This window comes from Sus scrofa, chromosome 13 (genome assembly GCF_054392235.1).
Source record: "Sus scrofa isolate SSC_HxYL_T2T_F1_AM1 chromosome 13, Sscrofa_HxYL_maternal_Yorkshire_Landrace_v2.0, whole genome shotgun sequence".
Taxonomy (NCBI): Eukaryota; Metazoa; Chordata; class Mammalia; order Artiodactyla; family Suidae; genus Sus; species Sus scrofa.
Window position 1 is genome coordinate 30693941 of NC_139395.1, and position 12505 is coordinate 30706445.

The window sequence follows — 12505 nt, forward strand, 5'->3', positions numbered from 1 at the left end:
TTTTATACGGGCTGTGAGCATACCAGTTATTTGGGGAAAATTGCTGGTGGACAACGAAGTTAGAACAGGAATTTTACCCTGGAAGGACTTATGTTATTTAGAAAGAGAAGGAGAGGCTGGAAGACATCAGTGCCCATGTCACGAGCTGGGAGTCCTCAAGCTCAGTCTGCCTAGGAGAACTGTTTTCACACTGTTTTACAAAAAAACTCTAAGATGACTTTGACAAATTGGCATATTTTGCCTGGAAATTTAAATTTCTTTAAAAAAAAAAGACAAATAGAAGGCTTGGCAACATTGGGATCCCATTCCTTCATCGATCGTAGCATTGGCTGGAGATCAGCAGTAGAGCCCCTCCAGAGGGGGGTTGAGTTCTCCAGGTCATCAGAGTCCCTACCCTGTACACACTTTACTTCCCAACTAGCTTTTTCCCCAGAGATGTTCTCAGAGAAAGGAGAAAGGGGGTTATAGAGATTTCAATTTTGTTGTGTTTTTGAGATGAGTACTCAGCATTCAAAGGGAAGTAACTAGTGACCCTAACTAGAGATTCCATATTGAGGTTTGAGGATGAAGGCAGATCCAAAGAAAGAAATATGTGTGAAACATAAAGAAATGGAAATTCAAAACATGGTAATGAAGGAGGTTTCTTATCAGTGGTTCTCTCAGTGTGGTTCTTGGGCCAGAAATAATGTCTTACCTGTAAACTTGTTAGAAATTCAAATTTTTGTGGCTAATCCTAGACAAAAGATTTAAAATAAACACATGAACCCTCTGAGGTTGGGGCCCAGAGTTATAAAAAGGCATCCAAATGATTCTGGTGCATGCCCTTTTTGAAAATTACCAGTCAAATGGATGTTGTAGCATCAAAACAAAAGCAGGCTAATAATTACGCTTGAGGCACACCCAGTTTTGGGAATCTAATGGAAGAGAAAAGGCAAGTGAAGGAAATTAAGGGATAATTGCCTTCATGGAAGGAAGATAAGGACCAAGTCATTGTGCTGCATGGGACCCAAGGGAGGAACGTTTTCAAGAGGAAGGTTTTTAAGAGGGTAAAATGATAGTGTGAAGTCAAGGATGATGATAACTGATAATTTTACTTATTAAGAAGTTACTAATTTCAGAGTTCCCATTATGGTGCAGCAGAAATGAATCTGACTAGTATCCATGACAGTGCAGTTTTGATCCATGGTCTCATTCATTGGGTGTGGGATCTGGTGTTTTTGCCATGGATTGTGGTGTAGGTCTCAGACTGGGCTTGGATCCCTGTTGCTGTTGTTGTGGCTGTGGCATAGGCCAGCAGCTGCAGCTCTATTCAACCCCTGGCCTGAGACCTTCCCTATGCTGCAAGTGTGGCTCTAAAAAGAAAAAAAAAAAAGTTTCTAGTTTCAATTCAATCACTATCAAATTACCAATGGCATTTTTCACAGAACTAGAACAATTTTTTTTGTTTATTTAAATTTGTAGGGAAACACAAAAGACCCAGAATATCCAGAGAAATCCTAAGAAAACAATGGAGCTGGAGGAATCCAGGGCCCTGATTTCAGAATATACTACAAAGCTACAGTAATCAAAACATTTTGATACTGACACAAAAACAGACACATAGATTGATGAAACAGAATAGAAACCTCAGAAATAAACTCACACACTTATGGTCAATTAATTTATGACAAAGGAGGCAAGAATATTAAATGGAGAAAAGACAGTCTCTGTAGTAAGCGGTGCTAGGGAAACTGGAGAGCTGCTTATAAGAGAATGATATTAGAACATTCTCTAACATCATATACAAAAATGAACTCTAAAAAGATTAAAGGCATAAATGTAAAATTGGATACTATAAAACACCTATAGGAAAACATAGGCAGAACATCTTTGACATAAATCGCTGCACTTTTTTTTTTTTTTGATCCATCTCCTAGAGTAATGGAAATAAAAACAAACAAAACAACAACAACAACAAAATGGCACCTAATTAAATTAAAAAGCCTTTGCACAGCAAAGGAAACCATAAACATAATGAAAAGACAACCTACAGTCTGGGAGAAAATATGTGTTGCAAATGATGCTACCGACAAGAAATTAATTTCCAAAATATGTAAAACAGCTAATACAGCTTAATATAGAAAAATTACTCAATAAAAAATAGCCAGAAGACCTAAATAGACATTTCTCTAAAGAAGACGTAGAGATAGACAACAGGTACTTGAAAAGATGCTCAATATCACTAATTATTAGAGGAATGATAAAACTATGATGAGGTATCACCTCACACCAGTCAGAATGGCCATCATTAAAAAGTAAACAAATAATAAATTCTGATGGAGAGGGCATGGATAAAAAGAAACCCTTGTACAGTGTCAGTGAGAATGTAAATTGGTGCACCCATCATGGAAAACAGTATGGACGTTCCTTAAAAAACTAAAAATAGACCTACAATATGTTTCAGCAATCCCACTGCTGGGCAAATACCTGGAGAAAACTATAATTCATAAAGATACATGTATCCCAATGTTCAGTGCAACTATGTGTGTGTATATATATATATTCATATATATATTCATATATATATGATTACTATGCAGCCATAAAGAAGAATGACATCATGCTATTTGCAGCAACTTGGATGGACCTAGAAATGCTCACACTAAGTGAAGTCAGAGAAAGACAAATATCATATGGTATTGCTTATATGTGAAATAAAAAAAATGATACAAAAGAACTTATTTATAAAATAGGAATAGGCTCAGACATAAAAAAAACAATCTTATGGTTACCAAAATGGATATTGGGGTGGAAGGATAGGGAGAGATAAATTAGGAGTTTGGGATTAACATATAGATACTACTGTATTTAAAATAGACAACCAACAAGGACTGACTATATTCAATATCTCATAATAACCTATAATAGAAAAGAATCTGAAAAATAAGACATACATATGTATAATTTATATACAGGTAAGAATGTATATTTTATATTCATATACATATGTATATTTTATATACATATATACACATACATATGTACATTATATGTCTGTAACTGAATCATTTTGCTCTATACCTGAAACTAATACATTTTAAGTCAAATATATTTCAATTAAAAATGGTTAAAAAGAAGTTACTAGTTAATTTTCATTTATGTTCCAACAGACAGAAGCTATTATTTAGGATTTAATAAGAAATTCGATAATTGGAAAAAATAAGTAGCATGAGCAGATCAATCATTCAAGAACATTCTACTGAGGAATGAAAAGAGAGAAATTGACAATAGCCAATGTATAAGAAAATCAGGATCTGCAAATGTTCAAGGGAAGGTAGAGGGGAAGGAGCTCTCTGGTGTTGGGGAAAAAAGAAAACATAGATGATATAGAGAAACAAGGGCTCAAGCATGGCAGGGATGAATGGGCATTGGAAGAGAGAAAAGGAGGGGCAGTGACTTTCTGAGTCAGGAAGGTGGCAGGAGGCCCTGGAGCTGAGAGGTGGCGTAGTGAAGTGGTGACAGGCCCTGTGCTCTGAAGCCAGATAGCCCAGGATCATGCTTTTTCTATATCCAAGTCCTGTGATCTTGAGAAAGTTATCTAAGGTATTTCTGTCTCAGTGTCCTCATCTGTATGTAATACAGCAGGTGAGAGTGCCTACCTCTTGACTATGTTGTGATGATCAACAAGAGCAGATATACAAAGAGCACTTAGAACAGGTTCTGTCCCATAGAAAGAGTTACAAAAGTGTCAACTAATTAGACAAATTGGGATGGAAATTAGAGAAATTTTAAAGAGGGGACCCATGAATTATTGACAGGATGACTTTGCTTCTGATACAAGAGATATTTAAAATCTTCCAAATCTAAAATCTACTTACAGAAGACCTTGGGACTTGGTGGTACTGGTTTGGGCTCTTGTAGACAAAATGGCCCTGTGGTTGGATACTGTTGACAGTCCACCATGTGTGGATAAATTGGGAGTTGACAATGCTGAGAACCAAGAAATGCCCGAGTCAAGATATAGTTGACTGAGTACATGACTTGTTGGCTGCTGGCCAGGAAAGGGGGAAATTGAGAAAAATGGGCCTGGGGTACTAATTGGAGCATTGATAATGGTGAGAGGTTGAAGGCAGAAGCATCTGGAAAGATAGTGGAGGCCCCATTGAAGGGGCTAAACTTAGAGAACAGATGGAGCAAGTAGTGAGGTTTTGCCAGGAGGAGTGAAGGAGAAACAGAATTGACTTGGAGTATAAATAAGAATCTATATGAGCTTACTAAGGAGACCTCTGCAAGCACTGAGACTGGGGCATGTTGGCTCTATGTACTTTAAGCAAGAGGCATTGTCATCCAAGTTATCTTTTGTATGCTACACAGTGAATGTATAGTATATACCATAAGGCATTATTTAGTAAGATAATGGAAAAGATGTCAGCATGTAACCATTGTACCAAGAATTCTGGAACACGCTCCTTTATTTCATCTTTACAGTCACTATAAAAAAGCAGGTCTGGTGATTACATTATACAGATCAGGAATCTGAGGTGCCAAGGAGTTGAATAATTTTTTCCACATCATATATGGTACAGTTCAGAATCAAGTCTATATTGATTCTAAAGTCCAGTCTCTTTCCACATTAACAAAACAAATACTGAAGGATGTTATGCTAAAATGCACTATGATTATAGAAAGCAAAAGGGTGTGATTTGCTGTCCCTTTTGCATGGAAATCCCTTTCTCACAAGCTTTCTCTAAGATGACAGGCTTTATACCCTAACTACATAACACAAATATATAACCTGAAATGTAACCCAAGAATTACTAACTCTAAGAATCAGCAATTAAGGGGTTTTTGCTTTGTTTTAGAATTTGAAAGCACTCGTTTTTGGTCCTATGTATCCATTTCAGGTTTATACATTTCTAATGAAAGAACCAGAGAAGATACTAACCAATTAGTACTCTAATTTTTCATATTAGTACTCTAATTCAAATGATAAATTAGAAACTAATTATTTCCAGTGAAGGAAGAGGGTTATATAGACATTGCCTATGTGTTTTCTTTGAATTTTCTAAAAAGTCCCTGATGAAAGTTTTAAAGCAGCTGTACCTGTTGTAAGTTGTCTTTATATTGGCTAAATGAAAAATAAATAAATAATAAAAGCTCTGGAAAAAATGTAAATCCACCTTTTCAACGCAGAATATCCTTTGAATAGAAGCAAATTCTGTTTGTAGTTTTAAAGGTAGTTCTCCATGGTTGTGGAAAGCTCCCTTAGCCTGTGAGTCTTGAAGATAACAAACCACACCTGCTTTGCTGTTTGTATGTTATTCTCTTGAAGTGGTGATTCTCAAAGCACTATTAGCAACATCAGCATCATCAGGGATATTATTAGAGGTGGAAATGCTTCAGCCCCACCTCATACCTGCTGAGTTAGTATTTCTGAGATTTGGGTCTGGCAATACATGCATTAATGAGCCCTCCAGTAGATTCCAGGGCACATTAAAGTTTGAGAACCATTGCCTTAAAATTGGTTAGATTTCAAATGCAGTATCACATCCCTATGATTCTGGTGAACCTATTTGCAGCATGAAAGCAGTAATTTACTAAGCAGTAATACATTGGTCTAATAATTGTTTTCCTTATCTCTAAAAAGTATGCAAAGAAAGCATTTTATTGCCAAAATATTGCCCCTTCTTCAATTTTTAAAAAACGAGAACTGTTTATTGAACAGAGTATTGAACCATCCTTGCATCCCTAAAATAATCCAACTGGATCATGGAGTATGACCATTTTTATATATTGTTGAATTCAGTTTGCTAATATTTTGTTGAAGATTTTTGCATCTATATTCATCAATGATATTAGCCTATATTTAAAATTTTTTTTTGTCTTTTTGTCTTTTTAGGGCCACACCTGGGGCATATGGAGGTTCGCAGGCAAGGGGTCCAATTGGAGCTATACCGCCAGCCTACACCACAGCCACAGCAACATGGGATACTAGCCATGTCTGCTACCTACACCACAGCTCACAGCAATGCCAGATCCTTAACCCAGTGAGCAAGGGCAGGGATAGAACCCACAACCTCATGGTTCCTAGTCGTATTTGTTAACCACTGAGCCACGATGGGAACTATATTTTTTTAAATGTATTTGTCTGGTTTGGAATCAGGAAAATGGTGGCTTGTAGAAGGAATTTGGGATTATTCCATCCTCTTTGATTTTTTGGAATAGTTTGAGAAGCATAGGTATGAGCTATTTTTTATATTTGGTAGAATCCCCCTTGGATGCCCCTTCTATCAATACTTCCTCCTTCTAGAGGTTTTTCTTCAGTTCTCCCAGCTAGAAATTATTATTTTATCTTCTTTTGTACTATGCCATTCCCAAGTTGTAAATTAAAAGGGACATTTCAGTTTGTGTAAGACTGGTGAAATCTACTTGGTGTGGATCCATGATTCAAGAGTTTGGTTATCTTGGAGTTCTCATTGTGGTGCAGTGGAAATGAATCCAACTAGTATCTATGATGATGTGGGTTCGATACTTGGCTTTGCTCAGTGGCTCAGGGATTCAGCATTGCCATGAGCTGTGGTGTAGGTTGAAGACGGGGCTCGGATCCTATGTTGTTGTGGTTGTGGTGTAGGCTGGCAGCTGTAGCATGATTCAGCCCCTAGCCTGGGAATTTACATATGCCACAGGAATGGCTCTAAAAAGAAAAAAAAAAAAGAGTTTGATTATCTCCTGAGGTGAAAAAAGAATGTCTAGCCTACAAGAGCAAGAACCAGGTTCTAGACTATTCCTTGTCTGCTCTGAGTGACCTCCATTATCACACATACATGTTGGATAACAGAAAGCTTAGAGGTATTAGATGAGGGCTGAGTGGGACCCACTGCAAAATCATTGCACAAAATGTTTAAGGAGGAGTGCTATCTGGATAATCTCACCTTCGTTCCCTTTTCCAAAATTCACCAGGCCTTAGGTAAGAAGTTGTTTTACTAGTTTGTAGGGGATGCCATAAAATGTACCACAGACTTGGTGACTTGAACCACAGAAGTTAATTTTCTCATAGTTCTGGAGGTTGGAAATATGAGATGAAGGCACCGACAGGGTTATATCTTCTAAAGTTTCTCTCCTTGGCTTCTAAATAGCCTTCTCTTCCTTCTGTTCCTTGCGATCTTTCCTCTGTGCCTTTGTCCTAATTTATAAGGATGTCAATCATATCAGATTAGGGCCCACCCATATGGTGAGTGGTTTTACCTTACCTCCAAAGGCTATCTGTCCAAATATGGTTACGCTTCGAGGTACTGGGTGTTAAGAGTTTAACACATATGTTTTGAGGAGACATAGTTCAGCCCATAGCAGTTATTCCGGGCTTTGAGCACTCATTTGTAGAATGAACTTGTTAATGCTTCAGAATGTTCATGGGTTGCAGACTTGTTCTCTTGTAAGTGGATCCTGGCTGATGTGATCCCTCAAAGGCATAGCCCCACCATATGTCTATGGATCCTGAAAACCATAGACATATTCCATTAGCATCCCCACATGCAAAAGAATGAATGTGCCATCTCATAGTAGGCAAACAACCACATTGGCTAAAAGGATAATGTTCCATCCATTAAATAAATGTAATACCTTTGTTCTTGTCTGATATTGGTATAGAAGGCATGTGAAAAATGAGTTAGCTGGGAGTTAATTGACTGCAGAAACTGTTTTCAGTCTCTGCCTGTATTTTTTTGAATTAATATACACAGTGGGTGATTCAGCAAAAGGATGTAAAAATAAATTCTTTATAGAAAGAGACCACCAATTGATGTCTTCATAATTCATGAAGAGTAGACCCATAATAGCCCTATTTTCTCTTCAATTTGGGAAAATAAAAGATGCCATTTATTTAAATCAGGCGTGTATGTGGAATAATCAAAGGTCTCAACAAATGACTCAGATACTGTCTAAGAATAAGAATAAATGCCAGAAAAAATCACTTTTGTCTTTAAGAAATTAAATGTCAAATTTTTACTGACAAGCTTGGGTGAAAGTATTTTGAAGAGTTGGTAGGCAACACATCAATTTATAAAGCTCATTTATGAAAACTCAAAACATAAGTCGGTGGTTATTATACATAGCCTATTGGTTTACAACTACTCTCAGACTATGAGAAAAATGTTATATGGTACCCAGCTGTATTGGACATTGTATGGACCCTCAAGATAGTTGGTAACTTTGTAGATATGATATGGAATTGTATATTTTTGTATCAAACACTGCCCCAACAATGTTATACTAGGTGCTTCTCACACTGACTAGTGAAGGCACTGAATGCCCAGATGGAAAGTGTTATGTTAAAAAAAAAAATGTGTTCACTTCATTTGTTTCCCTAAAGATATTGAACCTTCCCCACCTCCAGGAAGTTGTCTGTTGGTAATACTTTCTTTCTTCAAGCTATGGGAAATGAAAGCACAGGAAAAAGAATTAGATTTGTCTGAAAGCCTCTGAAGCTGGAGGCACATGGGACCCCCCCATTCAGGTGTCTGTTACTAGGCATCATTCAGTAATTTGGTCACATATTTTTCTCCCATATCAGATTTTGCTTTCCACTCATGGGTAGAAAAAGAAAAACTTCTGAAAGCTTAAGGTCTTGATCAAAACTCCAAAAAAGGGAAGAGTAAATAGGGGATAACTATTAAGTTTAGAAATAATTTTACCTCAGAAATATTTTATTTCTCTTAAGTGTGTATAAAAATGTATCGTTTGTTTGTAGAGTAGGTTTTACCCTAGTCTCTCAGTATCTCAGTACACTTTGACAAGATGTCAGTAAGAGAGATTTAACATAATCCTTTACAGGTATATTATATTGGTAATTTTTGTGTTGTTGGTGGTTTGGATCTTTAAAAAGTCTAAACTTGCTTTACCTACATCAGTTGTTGACTTTCCAGTGCATGGAGAATACAGCACCAATCATGCGGAAAGTCTCTGTTTGTCGTTGTGAGAGTTCAGACATGAACTGGAACCAATGGCCCATTAAATACCTTCTCTTGTTGTTTAAAGCATAGTCTAGCTTTGTGAAATACTTGTTAATGCAGACTATTGTAACTGAGCCAAGGAATGAAATTCCTATAACTACATTCAGAGTAGAGGTTGAATCAAGTTGTGTTCCATTGTTTTGCGATTCTGTGACTTTGGAAAGTCTAACCTAGAGAGTAATTAGGAATAGAGAAGTCAAGAAACAGTATGCTTTGCTTTTACGTGTGTGTGTGTGTGTGTGTGTGTGTTATTTTCCACTTATATTTGTATTGTAACACTTTCTGAGTAATAAAATTATTTCTTAAAAATATTTCTTTGTAAAATAGTCATAAATGCTTTCTTGTAGAAAAAAACGGGAAAACATTTCACTTTTTTGGCTATAAAATAAAAATGGTAGTAGAGTTCTGTGGTAGTACAGCAATTAAGAATCCAGCATTGCCACTGCTGTGGTTTGGTTCACTACTATGGCATGGGTTCGATCCCTGGCCTGGGAACTTCTGCATTCCATGGGGCAGCCAAAAAAAGATTATGGCAATTTTTTCCATATACTGCATTTAATGAAGGAGAAGACATCCTTGTAATAGCGATACAGCAGGACAATATGCACAGCGTGGGTTAAAAGTCCCAATGGGGAAGAGAATTTACTGTGAGATACAGTGATTTTTTTTTTTTTGGCTTTTTTTTGGCTTTTTGCTACTTCTTGGGCCGCTCCCGCGGCATATGGAGGTTCCCAGGCTAGGGGTTTAATCCGAGCTGTAGCCACCAGCCTACACCAGAGCCACAGCAATGCGGGATCCGAGCCGCGTCTGCAACCTACACCACAGCTCACGGCAACGCCGGATCGTTAACCCACTGAGCAAGGGCAGGGACCAAACCCGCAACCTCATTGTTCCTAGTCGGATTCGTTAACCACTGCGCTATGACGGGAACTCCAGATTCAGTGATTTTTAATTTCCTCTTTCAAAGAGCTAAATTTTACTTTAGATGGTATTTAGATCAAAATTTCAAGAGTAGCTTTAGATACCAATTAGGAAGGATTTTTTTCTTAAGGGTTTGTGTGCCTGATGTAAGATGGTTATAAATGTTCTAAATTATTTTTCTTCCACTAGTTTTTCCTTCTTCCATATTGTATTGATGGGGGTGGGGAGTTCCATCCAATGTTCCCTTTCTTCTCCCTTTTTATTTTCTTCTGTATGATATGTATAATTTTCCAGATGTTTACTTGCCTGATTAGTCCAAGTCTAGCAAACATTATATATATAACAATATATGGTTGTTATTATATATATGGTTATTTTCCTAAAAGAGAAACGCTTGGACTGAAATAGAGTTCTAAAGAAAGGCTGTGTGTGTTTGTTGGGGTTGACGAAGGTGGAGCAATGAGGAATTTTGGAGGGAGTGGGCTTGTATGATATTTCAGTAGTACTAAACAAACCAAAAAAAACTTTGACCTATGGGTGTTTATGTGATTAAGTACAATGAGAACATAGTTAACAAAATCCCAAACATTTAAAATAGCAATATAAATGATAAGTGTAAATTATCCTTTCAGCAAATTACTTCACTACCAAATTTCTTAGTGGAAGATTTTGACAGTCTAAGTAATAGTGTTTTAATCTGTCATTTGGGACAGAAACTTAGCCCCCTTTTATTTCTGATTTACCTCAGGAAATGCCAGGAACTGGAGATCCTTTTATATAGCAGATAACAACAAGGAAGTTACTGCAAGGAAAGCTAAAATTAAATGAGCACTTGTTCTATGCCGGTCACCGGTATCAGCCTTGAGATGAACCCCACTTGCCCTCCCAGCAACCTTATGATTACTATCATGTTTTTATAGGTTTATAAGTAGATTACATAATTTTAAATAGATAATCTAAATCAATATTAAAAATAGTTTTATATTACTATAGATGATGAAATGATGCAAAGAAAACATCAGACTTTGTGATCAAATATACCTAGGCTGAACTGAGGTTTGATCCATGGCAGTTTTTTGCCACAGTATATTCTTTTAATTACTATATATATTGCCCTGGAGTCAAATACCTGTATTCTCAAAGACATGAAGGGTTATTAAGCAAGAATATTTGATAGATGTAGCTTTTCTACTTTAGAGACTGTATGCTGTATTAATTAAGCACTGCACCACACTTAGAATTCCATCTTCAAGTCCCTACTGTAACCTTCACAAATTACATGATTTTGATCGAGTTACTGATCTTTTAGAGTGTACTTTCTACATGTGCAAAATGGTAATAGATACTTTTAACCCTAGCTCTCTTTGATTTAATTGACTGTAGGATCATCATTATAATGGGGCAGGAAAGGCAGGGGTACTAAGGATCCAAGTAGCTGAAACATCAGGGTTGTGCTGGCAAAAGCTGCCCATTTCAGTACTGGACAGCTCCATCCCAGTTCCAAGGACTTTAAATGGGGAGGGGTTTGTAGGTGGGAATCATCTCCGTCCCCCCATCAGATAGCATACAATTATTGCTGTTTCTCTTGTGACCTATCAACAGCACAGCTCCTATTGGAATGATTTTCAAAGCTATAGGTGGTATTACTATTACAATGATAAATTTCTATTAAAAAATAAGGCAAAGGCATTTCCAGCCCTATGTTATTATCAATGCTAGAATTTTAATAAATGACCAGCAAAATGCCCCAGAGAAATAATGATGTGGTAAAAGGTGATGACATATGCAAAAGAAACATTGGTGACAGGGAATCTAGTTCATTAATACATGGAATGTTTAATATATGTCATATATCCTTACATACATATTCTTCCTTAGGAACACAGAATTAAAGGAACACTTGCCAAATATTTTGTGACCAGAGCTGAAATCTTGAACATCATATGAGTTGTAAATAAACTTGGTACTTAAATATGCATTATAACTTCTCTGGGTTCATTGGTTCAGAATCATCCTTCTTAGAATCCTAAAGAAGAACAGGGTTTCAGGGATCATCTTCTTCAGTCCTATCATTTATACCTCCTAAAATGGGTTCAATGAGATTAAGTACATATTATCCATCTTTTGAATTGGCACAACACTGTAAATCAACTATACTTTAATAAAATAATTAAAAGTTAAAAAATCAAAACAAAACCTAGGAGTTCTCTCGTGGCCTAGCAGTAAAGATCCGGCATTGTCACTACTGTGGTGTGGGTTTAACCCCTGGCCTAGGAACTTCAACATTCCATGGGTGCTGCCAAAATATTTTTTAAAAATCTAGAAGAGGTATTCTGCAAGAGATGATAAAATACTTAATACATTTATGTTGTACATGGACATAATATTTTTTGTAGATGAAGCACCATGGATAACCTATATCATTCATTATTTACAGCAGACTTTTAGTCTTGATGGTGCTGGACATTAAGAATACAAAACTTAGTCCTTATCTTCAATTAACCTACAGGATAATACATTTTAAGTGGTTTCAAAAAAGTTTTATTCATCCTAGGACCTGCTAGGAAATCTCAACTTTGAAATTTAACCCTCTCCCA

General features: G+C 36.7%; 1 protein-coding gene across 36 annotated transcripts in view; it reads left to right on the plus strand.

The window, feature by feature from the left end:
* Positions 1-12505, plus strand: part of RBMS3 (RNA binding motif single stranded interacting protein 3) — a 1488242-nt gene that overhangs the window by 950014 nt on the left and 525723 nt on the right. The gene's annotated exons all lie outside the window — the stretch shown is intronic.